This window comes from Macaca thibetana, chromosome X (genome assembly GCF_024542745.1).
Source record: "Macaca thibetana thibetana isolate TM-01 chromosome X, ASM2454274v1, whole genome shotgun sequence".
Taxonomy (NCBI): Eukaryota; Metazoa; Chordata; class Mammalia; order Primates; family Cercopithecidae; genus Macaca; species Macaca thibetana.
The window spans coordinates 45,353,760-45,376,454 of NC_065598.1; the positions used below are offsets into that span (position 1 = coordinate 45,353,760).

A 22,695-nucleotide genomic window follows, 5' to 3' on the forward strand; every position below is an offset into this window, starting at 1 on the left:
AAGCAACTAAAAACTAGGCAAAATATATGAAAAAAAAAAGGTTTTCAAGACATTCGACATTAAGCAATAAAGACAATGATTCCTGAGAAACAGGAAACAAAGTAGTTAAGCCCTACAATTGCACCAGTTTACTGCCTGGAGAGAGTGTCCAGGTCATAGTGCAGTGATGGGGAACTCAGAGGGGGCCCAGAAGACTCCTTGAGTTGCAGAAATAAAGTTGAGAATCTGAGGGAGACCAAGGCAACTAGACTTGGCAGTGTAGAGAGAAGAGAAAAAATTCAGGATTGCTGCGGAGGTCCCACTCGAGTATTCAGCAGAGTACTAATTAGCACATGCATCTGAGGAAACGATACAAGCATAGAGAAAGAACCACATGAAAGCTTCAGAGGGAACAATATCCAGTGCTCACACAGAACCAGAAATAGTAAATAGTGCTTGTTCCTCCCAGCCTGGAGATAGGTGGGATGAGGGTTGGGAGAAAGAAATTATAAAAGAGCAGGTAGAAACTTTTAGAGGTGATGGATCTGTCCATTATGTTGATTGTGAAGGTGACTTCACAGGTATATACACGTATGTGAATACTTATCAACTTGTACATTCTCAATCTATACGGCATATATTATAGCAATTACACCTCAATAAAGGTATTAAAAATACAGTGATTATATGGCAATAGTACAGAATTTCTATAAATAATACTTTTCTGTTTTGCTTTGAATCAATGGTTCATGATAAATAGTTCACATAGACAAATATCCATTCATTGATTTTAAAAGTGTTTGATCCAAATGCAAATAACTACAATTTACAAAAATATCAAAGAGCTAACAAAAAACAAACAAAAAAAATCACATAGCTAAGTTAAACATGGGCAGTGTCTTAGTTTGTTAAGGTTGCTATAACTAAATGCCGTAAACTGGGTGGCTTATAAATAAAACACAATGATTTCTCACAGTTCTGGAGTCTGGGAAGTGCAAGACCAAGGCACTGGCAAATTCAGTATGTGGTGAAGGCCCATTCCTCATAGATGGAGACTTCTCACTGTGTCCTCACATGGGGAAGAGGCAAGTGAGCACTTTGGGATTCCTTTCATAAGGGCATCAATCCAAATCATGACCTAATTACCACCCAAATGCCCCGCCTTTTAATACTATCACCTTGGGGAGGTATTTGTGGGAACATAAGCATTCAGTCCATTGTAGGTGGTGAGGTGACACAAGAATTATCTGGAAAGAGAATGGAAGGTGGGCTGCTTCTGTCCCAGAAAGAACCTTAAGGTATGGGGGGGGGGGTAACTCCTCTACAAGCTCCTCTCGGCCTGTGGGAATGGGCAAGGCCTAAAATCTGACTCAAGCTAAGTAATCTCTGAAAATAAAATCTCAGCTTATTTTGCAGATTTTCTCTTTTATGTAAATGGCTAGCCCAATTTTACAGACAAGCAGATAGAGAAGCTTGGCTAATTCTCCAAATCACAAGTGGGGTTGGAAAATGGGAGAAATTAAAACTGCATGAATATCCAATTTAATTGGGTGGGTGAAGTACTGGGATTCATCTGAAACTGCCTTGCCTTGGAATGAGCAGGTGCTTACCAGAGTGGAGGAGGGTCAACAAACACATCTAAAAGACAAAGACTGCATCAGAATTAGTGGTGAGTGTATTGACGAATATTTTTTGGCTGACAGGGTCATGAGGCAGCACTTGGAATCAAGTGGAACATAGCGGGAATTTCTACAATTTTCCTAATGGCATCAACAGATTCTACAGTCACTTCTGGCTGGGGGAGGGAGAAAGAGGTATGTATGTGGTTGGCTTCTAAGAGTGGGGTATGTATTCATTCATTGTTCTCATATGATGTTTTTCCACACCAGGCTCACAGCCCTTTACAATACCAAGGCTCTATTCCTTTGTGTTTTTTGAAAAAACAGTTGTGGAAAGAGTTTATTCTGATTCTTCCTGTTCCTTCATTCAGTACCCACTAAGTATTTGGCCTTCCTTGGGCTGCTCTTAGAAGCCTAACCACAGGCATAGATACCAGACGAAGGATGGTATTTGCCTGTGAGAAACAGTGTGGCTAGAAATAAAGAATAATTTTTAGAAATTCTCTAGGAGACTTCAATATTGCTTCATTTGCTTTCTTTTCTTAAATAATAATCAGAAATAATTACATATTGGGGAAGATCCTACAGAAAGGTTGGTAAAAATTGGAGCTGGTCAATTTGAATAATTTATTCAATATTTATTGAAGCCTGATATGTAAAAAGCTGTGCTTAGCCCTTAATTGCAAAGCCTGAAACTATGGAACTACAAAAAAAAAGTGGGAAATGCTTAATGGCATGGACATAGACGATGATTTTTTTTGGATAAGACCTCAAAAGCACAGGCAACAAAAGCAAAATTGGACAAACGGGACTATATTAAATCAAAAAGCTTCTTCACAGCAAAGGAAACAATCAGCAGAATGAACAAAAAACCTACAAAATGGGAAAGGATACTGGCAAACTATACAAACTACAGGGGTTAATGTCCAAAATATGTAAGGAACTCAACTTAAAAGCAAGAAAATGGGCAAAATACCTGAATAGACACTCTGTAAAGAAGATACACAAGGGGCCAACAGGTGTATAAAAAATGCTTAACATTACTAAACATCAGTGAAATGCAAATCAAAACCACAATGAGATATCACCTTATACCTGTTAGAATGACCCAGGCCTTGCTTTCAAGAAGTCAGTGGCCTGTTAGAGAAGAAATTACCAGTGGACAAATGGCTAGAACAAAAAACAGAGTAAAAGCAGAGACCTAAGATTGGGTTAGCATATTCTGAGTTTTTGTCAAGTCCTGCAGGCCACAAGCAAATTACTTTATAGTGGACACTAGGGCCACCATAACAGATAGCCAAAGTCACAAAATGCCTTCAAGAGGTGTATGTGGAAGAAGAGAGAGCAGGCCAGGTTGGTGGGATCCTGCTGCTGATAGGAGGTTGTGGTAGATTATTAAAAATGTCTTCCCCAGTGTGGCAATTCCTCAAGGATCTAGAACTAGAAATACCATTTGACTCAGCCATCCCATTACTGGGTATATACCCAAAGGATTATAAATCATGCTGCTATAAAGACACATGCACACATATGCTTATTGCGGCACTATTCACAATAGCAAAGACTTGGAACCAACCCAAACGTCCATCAATGACAGACTGGATTAAGAAAATGTGGCACATATACACCATGGAATACTATGCAGCCATAAAAAAGGATGAGTTCGTATCCTTTGTAGGGACATGAATGCAGCTGGAAACCATCGTTCTTAGCAAACTATCGCAAGAACAGAAAACCAAATACCGCATGTTCCCACTCATAGGTGGGAATTGAACAATGAGATCACTTGGACACGGGAAGGGGAACATCACACACCAGGGCCTGTTGTGGGGTGGGAGGAGGGGGGAGGGATAGCATTAGGAGATATACCTAATGTAAATGACAAGTTAATGGGTGCAGCACATCAACATGGCACATGTATACATATGTAACAAACCTGCACGTTGTGCGCATGTACCCTAGAACTTAAAGTATAATAAAAAATATATACGTCAATAAAATACAAATAAATAAATAAATAATATAGACAGAAAAAAAATGTCTTCCCATGAGTCATGTCTTCCTGTATCCATGCCCTTTTGCAGTGTGCTCCTTCCTTGATGTGCTTCTCCCATCGAGAAATGGCATTTCTTTCCCCTCCCTTTGAATATGGGCTGATCTTATGACTCTGTTTTATCAATGGAATGGTCAACTTGTCATCCCATGAGCAGGATTTGTTCGACATAATGAGTACTTCCTGAATCCAGGTCTTTCCGAATCTAGGGAAAAAACATTTCTCAGCCCTTCAATCCCTTTACAGTGTTACTTCTTTTGCTACACTTCATTGTCAAACATTTGTTGTCTCTCTCACATCCAGATAGGGCCTTGTGGTTAGTTCTCATTACTAGAGTGTGTGGAAGTGATGTGTCACTTTGAGGCAGTTAAGAGGTGGTGGTCTCTGTGTTCTCTCCACCTACCCTCTCTGTAAGCAGATATCCCCAGATGACTATGAATCCATGTGAAGATAGTGGAGCTCCAGTGAAAGGAGTTTGATGCCTGACTTACTGGCTGGAGCAGAGTCCCCACTGTCAGCTGGCATTGCATAGTGATGTGAGGGAGATATAAAAATTTCTTATATCAAGTCACTGACATACCGGGATTGTTTGTAACAGCAGATCATATAAGAACTCCTGTGTTGGTAGATGTTTACCAACGGGATGTTCGAATGAAACAAAATAAAACCAAACACATAACTCCTATTTGTAGTGTTTGCTGATTTCTGTGATGTAAATCCTCCCACCATGGCTGTTTTCAAGCTACCAAAGTGATCATTTATTCAACATTTACTGAACTTGGAGTTGGAAAGAGATGCTAATCAGTGGCTCTTGTGAACCTGTACAAACCTGTCTCAGCATACTATTGTGTATAACTTACCTTAACTAATTTACTCTGCCATCTTCAACACTGGCTGGGTTTGGTGAGAATCTAGTCTGTCACATAAAGCCACCAGATTGGATAAAGCCTGGATCACCCCGTCATCCTGCCAACACTTGCTAAATGCATTGGACTGTGACCTAAGTGTTTAGTTACTGAGATTTTGGGATTATTTGTTAAAGGAAATGCAACGCCTTCTTAGCATCTGACACTGTGCCTTGCACATGGCAGGCATTATAAATGTCTGTAGAATTGAATTCTCAAAGCAAGTTCTTTACAAAATTTGGGTAGTATTCAAACCTCATATTCATTGGTTGGTATTACTCTTAAGAACGTAGACTAGGAATGTTCAGAGTCCAGTTAGTTAAGCCTCTTCTGAAACTCAAATATATTTACATATACATGTACATAGTGTGTGTGTGTATATATAATTTTTTTCTTCACATTTATTGTGTGCTAAAAAATAATTCAAAATTAGAGCTTCACTGCCACATTGGTTTGATACATTCGTGCTATTGCTTACATCCTTTAAAGTTGTTTTGCCAAAAGCAGATACATATCTTGGCTTACTAGCTGGGATTCAGTGCCCTCATCTGTAAAATGAGGGAGATGATCTATTACTATAAATTGCTGGCATCTCTGGACCTATAAGAGTTTGAGAAGGTCGTATGCTTTAAAAGAAACTTATAAAATATGTTTCAGACTCAATATTCAATTTTTTTAGTTTCTTCTCAGCTATGAGGTTGTTTGGAAAATAGGACCTTAAAACGACAAACCAACACAACTGAGTCCTTGTAATATTGGAAAGGAGCACAAAGACTCTAAACATATCTTTAGCATGTGCAATCCAGACCAGAGAGAAAATTGATTGTCAAATGACTATAGAGGGAATTTTTAAAGCCATAAATCTTCCAGCGAATGGCATCAGGGTTTAGATTTTTTTTTTAATTCCTTTTTTGGCTGGGCGCAGTGGCTCACACCTGTAATCCCAGCACTTTGAGAGGCCAAGGTGGGTGGATCACCTGAGGTCAGGAGTTCAAGACCAGCCTGGCCAACATAGAGAAATCCCTTCTCTACTAAAAATTTAAAAATTAGCCGGGCATGGTGGTGGGTACCTGTAATCCCAGCTACTCGGGAGGTTGAGGCAAGAGGATTGCTTGAACCAGGGAGGTGGAGGCTGCCATGAGCTGAGATCGCGCCACCACATTCCAGCCTGGGTGACACAGTGAGACTCCATCTCAAAAAAGAAATCCATTTTTGCCTTTTCATTCAGGTCTTTTCTTAATATGATATACAACTTTGGAAATGCACACCATCAACTGGGATGTATATGTTAGGATTAAACATTTTCTTCAATTCTATGCTTAGTCTTGGAACTAATTAAAATGTGAATAGTGATTAATCATAGGCCATGTGTGGATGAGGCACTGAAAAGGCAGGCAAGAATATTTCTACAAGAGATGAAGTATAAGCATAAACGGTAACTTTGGCCAAAAGCCATGTGAGCCACATAACAGACATTAAGAAGTTACAAAAAAATCCTCTTACAGAGCAGCAGAAAAATGTAGTTTGTGCAGTCTTTTAAAAAATGTCATCTTGAAATTTGAGTCTGGGTTTGTTCTCTTTAAATAGTTTGAAAAATGTAGATTTGAGAGGGTTTTCTTACATTTCTGATTCAGGCTCTTAAAACATATAATACTAGTTGTTTAAAAAAAAGAATTATATTAACTTGGCCTGGCATGGTGACTCACACCTGTAATCCCAGCACTTTGGGAGGCCAAGATGGGTGGATCACTTGAGGCCAGGAGTTCGAGACCAGTCTGGCCAACAAGGTGAAACCTCATCTCTACTAAATATAGATATAAATTAGCTGGACATAGTGGCAGGCGCCTGTAATCCCAGCTCCTCGGGAGGCTGAGGCAGGAGAATTGTTTGAACCCGGGAGACGGAGGTTGCAGTGAGCTGAGATCACACCACTGCACTCTAGCCTGGGTGACAGAGTGAAAGTCTGTCTCAAAAAAGAAAAAAAAGAATTATATTAACTTAGTAACAGCCATCCTATAGAAAAGAACAACATGGGAATGAACTTTGCTTATTCCTTAATGTGAGAGCACAGACTTAGACTGAACTCCTTGAATCTGAGCTGAGAGTTCAAATGAGAAAAATCCAATTTGCAAAAAGGACTAAATGCCTCAAGACTTGAATACTGTTGATTATTTAACTTTGACTCTACTGCCAAAGGTGTAAAACACATAAACTTGCTAAAGGAAATTTCAAAGAAGGAATAAAATTGAGGGCATGAGAGTCCGGCTTTCCTTGACTCACGGGTGAAATCCCCTTCGGTGGCTGCTTTCACAATGGCTACAGCTCACTAAGCTCTGCTGGTGCAAAAATGTCTGGATTTATCATCTCTGTACCAAAGAGGAAAAAAAGGTACTTATTTAAACAGAAATTTTAAGTGGCAATTTAAAAAAAAAAAAGATAACATTCAGTCATAGATTGGTCACACTTATTATATTGCTTTATTTTATGAATAAATGTAGGTTATTTAGCTATTTATACCTTGATGAAACACTCTCACTTTCTTTTTCAACAGCTTTATTGAGATATAATTCACATAATATACAATTCACTCATTTAAAATGTACAATCCAATGGTTTTTAGTATGGTCACAGAGCTGTACAACCATCACCATAATCAAATTGAGAACATTTTCATTATCTAATAAAGAAACTCCATAACCGTTAGTGGTCACTCCCTATTTCTCTCCACTCCCTTCTATCCTCTCCCTTCCAACCCCCAACCCCAGGCGGTCACTTGTCTAGTTTCCCTTTCTATATATTTGTCCATTCTGTACAATTGTTTTACTCCTCCTGTCTAACTGAGATTGTATATCCTTTGACCAACAATTCCCCCCATGCTGCAATCACCCAAGCCCCTGGTAACCACCATTCTACTCTCCTCTTCTGTGAGATCAGCTTTATTAGGTTCCACAGATGAATGAGATCGTGCAGTATTTATCTTCCTGTGCTTGGCTTATTTTACTTAACATCATATCTTCCAGTTTCATTCGTGCTGTCATACATGGCATATGGGCATATGTGTGTATATACGTATGTGTGTATATACGTATATATACACATATGTGTGTATATATGTGTATACATATACATGTATATAAATCTATCTCTCTCTCTATATATATATATATTTCACTTTTTTAATCCACTTATCTGTTGATGGGCACTTAGGTTGATTCCACGTCTTGGCTCTTGCGAATAGTGGTAAACATGGGAGTGGAGATGTCTTTTTGATATACTGATATTATTTACTTTAGATATATACCCAGTGGTGGTATTGCTGGATCATATGGTAGTTCTCTTTTTAGTTTTTTGAGGAGCTTCAGTGCTGTTTCTCATCGTGGCTGTACTAATTTACATTCACACCAACAGTGTGTAAGAATTACCTTTTCTCCACATCCACACCAACACTTTTTGTAATAGTCTTTTTGATATAGTCATTCTAACAGGTATAAAGCGATATTTCACTGCGGTTTTGATTTGCATTTCGCTGATGATTAGCAATGCTGAACATTTTTTATATACTTGTTGTCCCCTTGTATATCTTCTTTACAGAGTGTCTATTCAGGCATTTTGCCAATTTTTAATAGTGTTGTTTGTTTTCTTGCTTTTGAGTTGAGTTCCTTACATATTTTGGAAATTAGCCCCCATAGTTTGTATAGTTTGCCAGTATCCTTTCCCATTCTGTAGGTTATATCTTCACTCTGCTGATTGTTTCTTTTGCTACGAATAAGCTTTTTAGTTTAATATAGTTCCATTTGTCCAATTTTGCTTTTGTTGCCTGTGCTTTTGAGGTCTTATCCAAAAAATCATTTTCTATATCTATGTCATGAAGCATTTTCCCTGTTTATTTTAGTAGTTCCATAGTTTCAGGTTTTGCGGTTAAGTCTAATCCATTTTGTGTTTATTTCTTTAGAGTTTTTTTCTTTTTTATTTCAACTTTTATTTTAGATACGGGGGTACATGTGCAGATTTGTTACATGGGAATATTGTGTGATGCTGAGGTGTGGAGTACGGATCCCATCACCCAGGTAGTAAGCATAGTATCCAATAGATAGTTTTTTAACCCACCCCCTCCCTCCACCCTCTAATAGTCCACAGTGTTTATTGTTCCCACATTTATGTCCATGTGAGCTCAATGTTTAGCTCCCACTTGTAAGTGGCAAAATGCAATATTTGATGTTCTGTTCCTGCTTTGATTTGCTTAGGATTACGGCCTGCAGCTCTATGCATGTTGCTGAATGAACATGACTTCATTCTTTTTTATGGCTGCATAGACCCCACAATCCCATTACTGTGTATATACAGCCCCCCAAAAAATCATTCTACCAAAAAGACACATGCACGCATGTGTTCATTATTGTACTATTCATTATAGCAAAGACATGGAATCAACCCAGGTGCCCATCAATGGCAGACTGGATAAAGAAAATGTGGTACATATATACCATGAAATAATATGCAGCCATTTTGAGTTGATTTCTGCATATGATGAGAAATAAGGACCTAATAACATTGTTTTGCATGTGGATATCCAGTTTTCCCAATACATTTATTGAAAAGACTGTCCTTTCCCCGATGTGTATTCTTGACATCTTTGTCAAATATCGGTTGGCTGTAAATGTGTAAATTTTTTCATGGGCTCTCTATTCTGGTTCCTTTGGTCAATGTGTCTATTTTTTATCCCAGTACCAGGCTGTTTTGGTTATTATAGCTTTATAGTATATTTTAAAGTCAGGTAATGTGATACCTCCAGTTTTGTTCTTTTTGCTCAAGATTGCTTTGGCTATTTAGGGTGTTTTGTGGTTCCATACAACAAAATCCATATGATCATTTCGAGAGATGAAAAAAAACATTGGACAAAATTCAACACCCTTTCATAATAAAAACTCTCAACCAATTAGGTAAAGAAGAAATATACCTCAACATAATAATGACCTTATTTGACAAACCCATAGTGAACATCATATTGAACTAGAAAAAGTTGAAAGCTTTTCCTCCAAGATCTGGAACAAGATAAGGACTCCCATTTTCACCACTTCTATTCAACATAGTCCTGGAAGTCCTAACCAGAACAATTAGGCCAGAGGAAGAAATACAACACATCCAAGTTGGAAAGGAGGAAGTGAAACTATTCCTGTTTGCAGATGACATGATCTTACAAATAGAAAATCCTAAAGACTCCACCAAAAAAAACTGTTAGAACTAATAAATGAATTCAATAAAGTTACAGAATACCAAATCAACATTAATAATATTAGATTAATAGATAGTATATATCTGAATATCTATATAGAGAGAGCAGCCTATCTGAAAAAGAAATCAAGAAAACAATTCCATTTACAATAGCTATAAAAAAATGAAATACCTGGGAGTAAATTTAACCGAGAAGGTGAAATATTTCCACAATGAAAACTATAAAACATTGATGAAAGAAATTGAAAAGTACACAAATAAATGGAAAGATATCCCATGCTCACTGATTGGAAGAATTAATATTGTTAAATAATTAATATTGTTAATATTGTTAAAATTGTTAAAATGTCCATACTAACCAAAGCAGATTCAATGCAATCCTTATCAAAACAGTAAGGATATTCTTTACAGAAACAGAAAAAAGTCACTTTGTTTCTAATTATAGGTCTTTTTCTTATGAGACAGAGTTTTACTATGTGGCCCAGGCTGGAGTGCAGTGGTGTGATCTTGGCTCACTGCAGCCTCTGCCTCCCAGGTTCAAGCAATCCTCCCACCTCAGCCTCTCAAGTAGCTAGTATTACAGGCATTCACCACAGCACCCAGCTAAGTTTTGTATTTTTTAGTAGAGACAGGTTATTGCCACATTAGCCAGGCTGGTCTTGAACTCCTGACATCAAGTGATCCCTGCATCTCAGCCTCACAAAGTGCTGGGATTACAGGTGTGAGCCACAGTGCCTGGCTTATAGGTCTTTTTGAACTCACTTATATTTGCCATTTAGATGCTAAACAAAAAAAAAGGTTCTCCAAAAGTAGGCTGTACCAATCACTGTAGCCCTTGCAGCACCTTCTATAAGACCACATGAAGGTCTCCAGCACCTTATGACATTTTTGGAAGCTTCTATAACTAGACCAACCCATAGGAAACAGAGTCCTACTGCGCTCCATTACATAAAACTAAAATGTATTCCTGGGAGAAAGACCATTTGGCAGAACATCGAGGGTGAAAGCATACTCTTTAAAACTGAAAGTTTCTGCATGACTTACATGGGTCAATAATTGCTTAGGACTAAAAAAGTGTGATGCCACAGATAATATTAATGGTTGCCAGAGCAATAAATGGCTTCTATACCAAGATTCCTCTGGACATCAACATTGCCATATTCCATCAACACCAAGTCACACATTTGGGAAACTGTTCTAAAATTTAATGCTAGATGATCCTTTGACCAAAAACACGATCAGAGCCACCCCAGAAAAAAAAAATAAGATATTGTATTACACCTGTGCATGGACTAATGGGGAAATAGGCTTTCCAGGACACTGAGAAGAAGGATACAGAGATTATCCAGGGACTTCTGGGCACTCACTCTGTTTTATCCTTTAAATAAGCATAAATCTTGCTGACACTGAGTTTAGCTAAAGAATCATTATCACATTTACCCTCTAGATTGTCTTTAATGTTCCAGAATATATCTAAATATTGTCTTCTAAGGAAAAACATTATCTGTGTAAATGCTTCCTCAATGGTACTGTGACATAGTCAAAAAATGAATTCCTCAGATCAAAAAAACAAAAGAAAAACCCAAGATTGCATGTTGAATGTTAATAGAAGCTTCCAAGAGATGCTAGCACAGGCAGTGGAAAGGTAGCTACCTTATTTCCAAGAAGATTCTACATTCCGGCCTGAATAAACCAGGAGTTTAATCTAACCTATGTGTGCATGTGTGCAGGCATGCACACACATATATGGTTTCTTCCTACAGTTGTACTGGATTCTGCAACTGTCATTTATAACATTATGTGGGCATCATGAATGAGGTTTAACACTTAAATATATGGCTACATTGAGGTGAAAGACGGACAGCAGGAATAATGGGAGGAAACAAGTGCATTAGAAAACACATGAATATTATCATAAATTTAAGTTAAAAGGAGAGCACTGTTCTGAATAACAATGACCAACTGAACAAATACATTTACATCTGTCATAGAGTCACAAGAACAAAGAGAAGAGAGAGAAGACAACAGTAATAAATTTATGGAAGCCAGAAAACAGATGGATAGATGGTAACTGACCTAAAAGGCTCAACTCAGCTGAATTCTAAGCCGGCAGCAGGAAAGCCAGAAACAACTCAGTTTGCACCTCAGAACTTTTTCCTAACAGCTTAGGAATTGGTGGCAGCTGTAGAAATGCTAGTTAAAGTAAGGCTAAAAACAGGAGACTTCACTGAAAATCTATTTAAGAAGAATTGGGGTCCCAAAGTGCCTCCTCCACTCCAAGCAGTCGACACTGATCCTACTTCATCCTAACAGGAGACTGAAGGTTTATTTCTTGTAGCGAATGAGGACAGCGGGTCTTTGGACTAAGGTACACCAGGCACAGTTGATTATAGAGAGGGGGAAATTTGCCTATTAAATGTTGACACAGTCAGCTTTCTCATCTCTTTCAGTTTCCCAGATGCTCATAAGCTATTGTAAAGGTCTTCATTTTGGAACCTGACCAACTGGGTGGGAGGCAGGAGTTGGGGTGGTTGGGGAGAAGAGATATTGGCATTAGGGATTTTCTGATGAAATAGATCAGGCAAATCACATTATAGTGTCTCCCACAATTGAAAAACCCTACTCATTGGTACAAAGCTGTATGATGTATTCAGACAGTCAAGGGTCATCAGATATGAGAAATATGAAACAAAGTGAACAAAACAACCAGAAAGAAAAGAAAAGAAACAAGAAACAAACTTTGGAGAGAGAAGAAAACTTTTAAAAGGATTACTTATATCTTCTGAGAGATAATATATTGTATCCATGAAACTAGAACAATATGGTACGAGGAAAGAACATTCGGAATACACAAAAAGTTGAAGAGCCGTTGGCAATAATATAAAAATTCAATACGAGTTTGGAAAGCATCTCAGAAAATAGACCAAAAAGTATAAGTATGAAGGCAAAAATAATCCATTCCGAAGATACTAATCTGAATAACCTGTGTTAATTTTGCGGAAGAAAATTGAAGTAACTAAAATCATTTGCTGAGGTATACTTATGAGTTCCTAAGCTTTACAAAATTTTTTTTAAGTTTTCGTTGTTTTTCTTATTTATAATTTAGTTTTCTTGAAGTCATGATGAAATGTAGATAGTTTAAGAGGCATATAGGTCTATAAGACTTACGGAAAAGACCAACAGCTGTCCCTCTCTTCTATTCCTGTGGCCACAAACATAAGATGGAAAAACAGAAAGGAAGACATCAGCAACAAAATAATTTCCAGAATCTTCCCCAAAATTGAAAAAGCTTGAATTTCCATTTGAAAGGGCTTATCACAAAGAAGGAAGATAGAGCTGCATCAAGGCAGTTTTACATTACTTAGGTCAAATAAAAGTTCTCTCTGAAGAGAAAGAGATGAAACAGCAACAGCAAAAACTCAGCTTTTACATAAAGGATAATGAATGGCTGTGGTATTTTATTTTTCCACAGCAATGCTAGAAGCTAGAAAACAATAGAACAATGTGATCAAAATTCGAAGGAAGGCCAGGCACAGTGACTCACGCCTGTAATCCCAGCACTTTAGAAGGCCGAGGCAGGTGGATCACCTGGGGTGAGGCGTTCGAGACCAGCCTGGCCAACAGAGTGAAACCCCGTCTCTACTAAAAATATCACAAAATTAGCCAGGCGTGGTGGCTCATGCCTGTAATCCTAGCTACTCAGGAGGCTGAGGCAGGAGAATCGGTTGAACCCAGGAGGCAGAGGTTGTAGTGAGCCAAGAACGTGCCATTGCACTCCAGCCTGGGAGACAGAGAAAGACTCTGTCTCATATATATATATATATATATATATATATATATATATACACACACACACACACACACACACACACACACACACACACACATATATGTATTTTTTTAAAGAACATATATATATATATTTTAAGTATATATATATTATATATAGTCTTAAAAATTTTACCTCCCATGCCCTCTTTCTGGGGAAACTACTAGAGTATGTGGTCACTAAGAAAGATGGTAAACCAAGGAAGAGGAATATATAAGGCAACAGGGGAACCAAGTCAAGAAGGTGGCAAAAAAAAAAAAAAAAAAAAAAAAAACCCGAGATGGTGGCAAAGGGAGATTATAGGATGAGAGTGTTCAACAGGCCTAGGGAGCAAGCTGTCTATATTTAAGCAGATCAGAGGTTTATTAAGAGATATTTCAGGGAGGGTTTGCATTGGGAGTTATACCTGATGTAAATGACGAGTTGATGGGTGCTGACGAGTTGATGGGTGCAGCACAGCAACATGGCACAAGTATACATATGTAACAAACCTGCATGTTATGCACATGTACCCTAGAACTTAAAATATAATAATAATTTTTAAAAAGAGAGATATTTCTGTTTAAAAAGATAAAACTGATGGAATATCTAATGTATTCAAATTTATTGAGAGAAGGAATGAAGAAGAGTCTGGAAGCAAAAGTATGTGTAAATACATAGAAAACTAAGGAAACAAAAGAAACAAGAAAAGTATTTATTCCAGGGGAAGCACAGTTATGCAGTAAAGAAAAAGTTGTCATAGTGAGTAGTGAGTAGAGGTGGAGAGAGGGATATCTAGATAGACAGATGATAGATAGATAGATAGATGATACATTTTATGTAATCACAATCTAAATTCCACCAAGTTGTTTCATAGAAGTTGGAAACCTTATTGTAAAATTTATATTAAATTATAAAGTATCTAAAATAACCACATGAGGCTCTCCTAGTCTGCCACAGGCCAACCTGACAGGTGCTTTGTCCTAGCTCTTTCCTGCATTTTGCTAATGGCCCCTGAGAGCACCCACCCTGGCAGCTCTCACTGAGAACTCTCTACAGGCCCAGAGGAACAAAAGTGGCTCTAAACCCAGCACATGTACTTTGAATGAAATTAAAGCATTTAATATGAAGCAAGGGAGCAGATAGTGCCAAATAGCAAGTAGTAGCTGGTACATATTTGGTGAGTAGGGAAGCACTTCCTTCTCCTACTGGTGCTGAGATGGAAGAAATTAGTGAATTTCAGTATGAAATGGAATACAATAAAGATATTAGTCAGCAAATGAGGGTCCCAGAAAAATTAAGTCAGCATCATCAAATGGTGACTTGGAACAAGAATTCCAAGAAGGAGTTCTAAATGCTAATGTGATGATGCAGGTTCTAGAGAGGATTGTTACAGCAGAGAACAACGGAGACATTCTGTTTTGAAGACCAGTGGATCTTGATCTTATTCAGTCAACTCCCTTTAAACCTCTGGCACTAAAACCACCACTTCATGTACTTCAAGTGGAAGACCACCAGATTTTCAGGATTTAGAAAGACCTCCTTCAACCCTTCAAAATGAAGAAATCTGTGTGGTTGGCAAGCTAAAAAGAGACTGCTCTTTGAGTGAAAATGTTGTTGGCCAAAATAGACAGTTGATCAGGAGTTATTTCATCGTGACACCATCACCATAAGAAGCTTGGATCTGTCTTCCCAAGATGTTACCCGAAAATAGAACTAATCTTTCCTCTGTTCATGGCATTCTGTCATTTATCCAGTCTTCCACTCGTAGGGCTTACCAGCATATCGTGAATGAGATGGGTGAAAATCGCAGACCTGTGCAGAATGGCAGGTCTGCTGCTACCACTTCTAATCTGCATCGTGACAACATCAGGTATGGCACTTCAAACCTAGATACAAGTGAAGGAACTTTGGATGACGTGACTGGTGCAGGTGCAGCTTCGTTAAGACGACAGATAATCAAACTAAATAGACGCTTACAACATCTAGAAGAGGAGAACAAAGAACGTGCCAAGAGAGAAATGGTCATGTATTCAATTACCATAGGATTCTGGCTGCTTAATACCTGGCTCTGGTTTCGCCGCTAGAGGTAACTTCAGCTCTTAAACATACGGCCTCAACAGCTAGAAATATAGAGAACTTGCAAACTTCTTTGTTTCTGTCTTTGCATTTTATGCTGTTATATAGTCCATGCCCCAATGATGTGTTTCTTCCAGAGAGAAGGGGGAAGGACCTGTATTGTCAGAGGAAAGGTATATTCTGTCACTCAGCTGTATTCACTTTTAACCAGTTCTGCAGTAATACCTACTTAAAATTCTCCCTTTGCATGTTTTGTAAGTAGGCTCTAGTTTGTTAGGATTTTTTTAAAAGGAATTGATTTTTTTGCCTCATCAGCCTGCACAACTAACTTTTTGAATGGGAGAACGAGTGCATAGAGAATGGATTTCGGAAAGTATCTTTAAAAAGAAAAACAATGTTTTATTCTGTTTTTCAAAGACTAATAGATTAAACGATTTTGTTAATAGATGGTTTTGCATCTACATTTCAACATTAACACTTTTGAAGTCACGGTCTGGTGTCAAATTTAAGTAAATCAAACCACCTAATATTTCATGATCACCTTCATTAAGCACATGTACAGGTTAAATTAATTCATAACATTTCAGCAGTTTATCTAATACATGTGCAATAAGTGTGTTCTTATTTTCATTTTGGTCTTGCAGTTGGTGTTCTATAAAGTGCATTTTTACTAAGTCCATGTGTGAATAATTTTTAAAACTACAGCATTAAGTACAAATGTAGTATATTTAATAAACTGTCAACCAAAAAATAAAACCAAATAAGGTTTGAAAAAGAAGAATAAAGTTGATGGACTTAAACTACTGACTTCAAGTCTTATTATAAAACTTTAGTCTTTAGTAATCAAGATTGTGTGATATTGGCATGAGGATAGACATACCTATCAACGGAATAGAAATAGACGCATGCATATATGGTTAATTTATTTTCTTAAAAGAGAGCAATGTAATTAAGTAGGAATAGGGTAGTCTTTTCAGGAAATGGTGCTGAAAAAAAATTAGAAATCAAATGCAAATAAAAAGAATCTCAACCCTTATTTTATACCATACACAAAAATTAATTAGAAATGCATCATAAACCTCAAATAAAAGCTAAAATTATGAATAGTCTATAAGGAGACAAAAGAAAAGATTTCCTTAATAAGGCAATATAAAAAGCATGGTACTCTTAAAAGTAAAACAATTTAAAAATGCAGTATAGATACAAAATGGAATACAATTCAGCCTTTAAAAGAGGGAAATTGTGTCATTTTCAACAGTACAGATAAACCTGGAGGACATTATGTTAAGTGAAATAAGCAAGGCACAGAAAGACAAATACCACATGGTCTCACTTACAAGTCAATCTAAAAGACGTGAACTCACAGAAGTAGAGAGCAGAATGATGGTTACAAGAGGCTCAGAATGGGAGTGGATGAGAAAATGAAAGAAGCTTATCAAAATTTCACTTAGACAGGAGGAATAAGCTTTAGTAATCTATTGTACAGAATGGTGACTATAATAAATAATAATATACTGCATATTTAAAAATAGCCATAATAGTGGATTTTAAATGTTTTCACCACGGAAAGGTAAGTATGTGAGGTGTAGGTTTGTTAATTAGCTTAATTTAATCATTGCACATTGTAAACATATACCAAAACACCACATTGAATCACATATATACAATTATTAGTCAATTAAAAATAAATTTTTAAAAAATCTAAAGAATAAAAAAAGTAGGCCAGGCGTGGTGGCTCAAGCCTGTAATCCCAGCACTTTGGGAGGCCGAGACGGGCAGATCACGAGGTCAGGAGATCGAGACCATCTTGGCTAACACAGTGAAACCCCGTCTCTACTAAAAAATACAAAAAACTAGCCAGGCGAGGTGGGCACCTGTAGTCCCAGCTACTCGGGAGGCTGAGGCAGGAGAATGGCATAAACCCGGGAGGCGGAACTTGCAGTGAGCTGAGATCCGGCCACTGCACTCCAGCCTGGGTGACAGAGTGAGACTCCGTCTCAAAAAAAAAAAAAAAAAAAAAAAAAAAGAACAAAAAAGTAGATAAATTAGATGTCAAAAACTTCTCTTCTTTGAACAACACTGATATGGTTTGGCTCTGTGTCCCCATCCAAATCTCATCTCCAATTGTAATCCCCATGTGTCAAGAAGGGGAATTTGTGGGAGGTGATTGGATCATCAGGGCGGTTCCCCCAGGCTGTTCTTGTGATAGTGAGTGAGTTCTCATAAGATCTGATGCTTTAAAAGTGTTTGGCAGTTTCCCCTGTGCTCTTGCTCTCCTGCTGCCATGTAAAATGTGCCTTGCTTCCCCTTTGCCTTCTGCCATGTTAGTAAGTTTCTTGAGTCCTCCGCAGCCATGTGGAACTGTGACTCAAACCCCTTTTGTTTATAAATTACCCAGTCTCGGGTAATATCTTTATAGCAGTGTGAAAATGGACTAATACAGAGAATTGGTACTGGCAGAGTGGGGTACTGCTATAAAAATAACCTGAAAATGTGGAAGTGACTTTGGAGCTTGGTAACAGACAGAGATTGGAACAGTTTGGAGGGCTCAGAAGAAGACAGGAAGATGAGGGAAAGTTTGGAACTTCCTAGAGACTTGTTGAATGGTTTTGACCAAAATACTGATAGCAATATGGACAATGAAGTCCAGACTGAGGTAGTCTCAGATAGAGATGAGAAACTTTTTGGGAACTGGAGCAAAGGTCACTCTTGCTATGCTTTAGCAATGAGACTGGCAGCATTTTGCCCCTGTTCTAGAGATCTGTGGAACTTTGAACTTGAGAGAGATGATTTAGGGTATCTGGTGGAAGAAATTTCCAAGCAGCAAAGCATTCAAAAGTTGACCTGGCTGATTCTGAAAACATTCAGTCATGTGCATTCATAAAGAGAGGGTTTGAAAGGGAAGCAGAGAATAAAGGTTTGGAAATTTTGCAGCCTGACCATGTGTAGAAAAGAAAACGCATTTTCCGGGGAGGAATTCAAGCAGGCTGCAGAAATTTGCACAGGTGAAAGAAAGATGGGAATATTAACAGCCAAGACAATGGGGAAATTGTCTCCAGGGCATGTCAGACTAGCACTCCCTCCCATCACAGGTCTAGAGGCCTAGAAGAGAAAAATGGCCTTGTGGGCCAGGCCCAGGGCCTCTCCGCCACCAGCACCCCACGCCTGCCCCTGCCACCAGTGTGATATCTTGAGGAAGCTTGGTGATCAAGGTCTCTCCGAATAAGATTATGACACAAAGCTGGAGAGTTGATATAACCCAGAGGTAGGACAGTAAAAGCATATTGCTGGCCTTGCCACCCAAAGGCAAATTGCTTCTGGTGGGCCTTATGGACAGGAATGGAGAAAAGGGCATTTTCCAAGCCAATGGCTACATACCAGGTACCAGGAAAGGTGTTAATTTGCTCAAGCAACAAAACCACATCTGGTACAGCAGCTGCAATTGGAGTCACCACTTGGTTAAGCTTAAATAACCCACTATCTTTCACGAAGATCCATCAGCCTTCTGCACAGGCCAAATAGGAGAGTTGAACGGGAGTGTAGTGGAAATCACCACCCATGTGTCTTTGAAGTCCTTGATGGTGGCACTGATCTCCACAATCCCTCCAGGGATGTGATATTGTTTTTGATTTACTATTTTTCTAGGCAGAGGCAGCTCTAATGACTTCCATTTGGCCTTTCCCACCATAGTAGCCCTCACCCTACTGTTCAGAGAGCCAGTGTGGGAATTCTGCCAGCTGCACCTCTTTTGTTTATAAATTACCCAGTCTCAGGTAGTATCTTTATTGCAGTGTAAAAACGGACTAATACAAATACTGTTGAGAAAAGAACAGGCATGCAACAGGCTGGGAGAAAATATTAGCAAAACACATGTCTAATAAAGGGTCTCTATGCAGAATACATAAAAACTCTTAAAACTGAATAATGAGAAGATAAACATTCCATCTAAAAATGGGCAAAAGATATGAAGAGATATTTAACCAAAAAAGCATATGAATGTCAGATAAACACATGAAAGAAAGTCAATATCTTTAGTCATTAGGGAAGTGCAATTTGAAACCACAATGAGATACTACTCATAGCCACTAATGCAGCTAAAATTAAGGACTGCCAATATCAAGGGTCAGCAAAAATATTTGAACAAATGGAACACTCATAAATTGTAGGTGAGAACATGAAGTGGTACAATTACTTTGGAAACCAGTTTGGCAGTTCCTTATAAAATTAAAAATATACCTACCTGTGACTCACAAGTATTTTCCCAGGACAAAGGTAAATATATGACTATACAAAGATTCAATGTACATAAAAAGCTTTATTCTCAATAGTCAAAACTAACAACAACCCAAATGTCCATTAAAAGATGAATAGATAAACAAATTGTGATATATCCATTTAATAGCTTTTTTACTGAGCAGTAAAAAAGAACTACTGATTCATGAAACACAGAAGAATCTGAGAAACATTATGCCAAGTGAAAGAAGCCTGACTCGGCCAGACACGGTGGCTCACACCTGTAATCCCAGCACTTTGGGAGGCCAAGGCAGGCAGATAACCTGAGGTCAGGAGTTCAAGACCAGACTCACCAACATGGAGAAACCTTGTCTCTACTAAAAATACAAAATTAGTCGAGCATGGTGGCGCATGCCTGTAATCTCAGCTACTCGGAAGGCTGAGGTAGGAGAATCGCTTGAACTCGGGAGGCAGAGGTTGCGGTGAGCCGAGATCGTGCCATTGTACTCCAGCCTGGGCAGCAAGAAAAAAAGTCCGTCTCAAAAAAAAAAAAAAAAAAAAAAGGAAAAAGAAAAAGAAAGAAGCCTGACTCATACGGCTATATATACAATTCCATTTACATAAAACTCTAGAAAATGAAATCCAATTTATTGATTGAAAGCAGGTGAGTGTGTGCCTTGTAGCGGTGGGAGGGGAGTGGGAATTGACCTAAGAGACATGAGGGGGATTTTTAGGATAATAAAATGTTTTATATCTTGGTTGTGATGATTGCTAATGGGTATATATTTATCAAAACTTTTTGAATTATATACTTAAAATTGGTGCATTTTAATATATGTAAATTATACCTCATAAAGTTGTTTTTTCTTTTTTTTATTATACTTTAAGTTCTAGGGTACATGTGCACAATGTGCAGGTTTGTTACATATGTATACATGTGCCATGTTGGTGTGCTGCACCCATTAACTCGTCATTTACATTAGGTATATCTCCTAATGCTATCCCTCTCCCCTTCCCCCACCCCCTGACAGGCCCCGGTGTGTGGTGTTCCCCTTCCTGTGTCCAAGTGTTCTCATTGTTCAATTCCCATCTATGAGTGAGAACATGCGGTGTTTGGTTTTCTGTTCTTGCGATAGTTTGCTGCGAATGATGGTTTCCAGCTGCATCCGTGTCCCTACAAAGGACATGAACTCATCCTTTTTTATGGCTGCACAGTATTCCATGGTGTATATGTGCCACATTTTTTTAATCCAGTCTGTCACTGATGGACATTTGGGTTGATTCCAAGTCTTTGCTATTGCAAATAGTGCTGCAATAAACATACATGTGCATGTGTCTTTATAGCTGCATGATTTATAATCCTTTGGGTATATACCCAGTAATGGGATGGCTGGGTCAAATGGTATTTCTAGCTCTAGATCCTTGAGGAATCGCCATACTGTTTTCCACAATGGTTGAACTAGTTTACAATCCCACCAACAGTGTAAAAGTGTTCCTATTTCTCCACATCCTCTCCAGCACCTGTTGTTTCTGATTTTTTAACAATTGCCATTCTAACTGGTGTGAGATGGTAGCTCATTGTGGTTTTGATTTGCATTTCTCTGATGGTGAGTGATGATGAGCATTTTTTCATGTGTCTGTTGGCTGCATAAATGTCTTCTTTCGAGAAGTGTCTGTTCATATCCTTTGCCCACTTTAAAATAAAGTTGTTTTTAAAAAATCAATGCAATTCACTACATTAACTAAACAAAGGAGACAAAAACCAGATGATCATCTCAGTAAATGCAGAAAAAGCAGTTGATAAAATTCACTATCTACTCATGAAAAAAAAATTTAACAGTCTCAAAAGAGAGGTAAACTGCCTTAAAAGGCCTATTTTTACAAAGAACCTAGGGCAAACATCATACTTACTGGTGAAAAGCTAAGTGTTCCCTTTGAGACTGAGAATAAGACAAAGATGCTCCCCATGCACTCCTCTGTTCAACACTGCACTATATGTCCTAGCCAGTACAATTAGTAAACAAAGATAAATAAGAAGTATAAAGATTAGAAAGGAAGAAAGAAAACCTATTCATAGATATATTTGTATACATGGTCAAAACTCTACAGTTAACCTTAGAATTAACAAATAAGTTTAGCAAAGTTGCTGGATATGAAGTCAAAAAAACTAACTGCATTTTTATATACCAGGACAATTCATTACCAAGTGAAATTTTGAGATACCATGTATGGTAGCATCACAAAAGATCAGATACTTAGGAATGAATCTAGTGTATAATGTGCAAAACCTCCACACAGAAAACTATGAAACATTTGAGAAATTAAAGACCTAAACCAGTAGAGAGATTCCAGTATTCACATATCAGAACACTCTATAAAGCATAAATATCAATTCTCTCCAAATTGATTAACTACATTTCCAAATAAGATCCTAACATTTTTGGCAAAATTTACAATGGAGTCTAAAATTTATAACACAAATGCAAAGAACTAAAATATCCAAAGCAATATCAAAGAACAGCTCTAGCAGATATCAAAACTTATATAGCGGCCAGGCATGGTGGCTCACGCCTGTAATCTCAGCCCTTTGGGAAGGTGAGGCAGGAGTATTACTTCAGGAGAGTTTTAGACCAGCCTCAGGAACATAGCAAGACGCCATCTCTACAAAAAAATGAAAAACTTAGCAAGGCATGATGGTGTGCACCTGTAGTCCCAGCTACTTGGGAGGCTGAGGCAGGAGGATTACTTGAGCTCAGGAGGCGAAGAATGTACGCCAGCCTAGGTGAC

The 22,695-nt window shown here is 38.1% G+C and overlaps 1 protein-coding gene and 1 pseudogene across 1 annotated transcript in view; one reads left to right on the forward strand and one right to left on the reverse strand.

Moving 5' to 3' along the window:
• The window catches only part of SLC9A7 (solute carrier family 9 member A7), a 1,149,612-nt gene that overhangs the window by 95,280 nt on the left and 1,031,637 nt on the right, over positions 1–22,695 (reverse strand). The window lies entirely within an intron of this gene.
• On the forward strand, positions 14,816–15,746 carry LOC126945623 (mitochondrial fission factor-like; annotated as a pseudogene).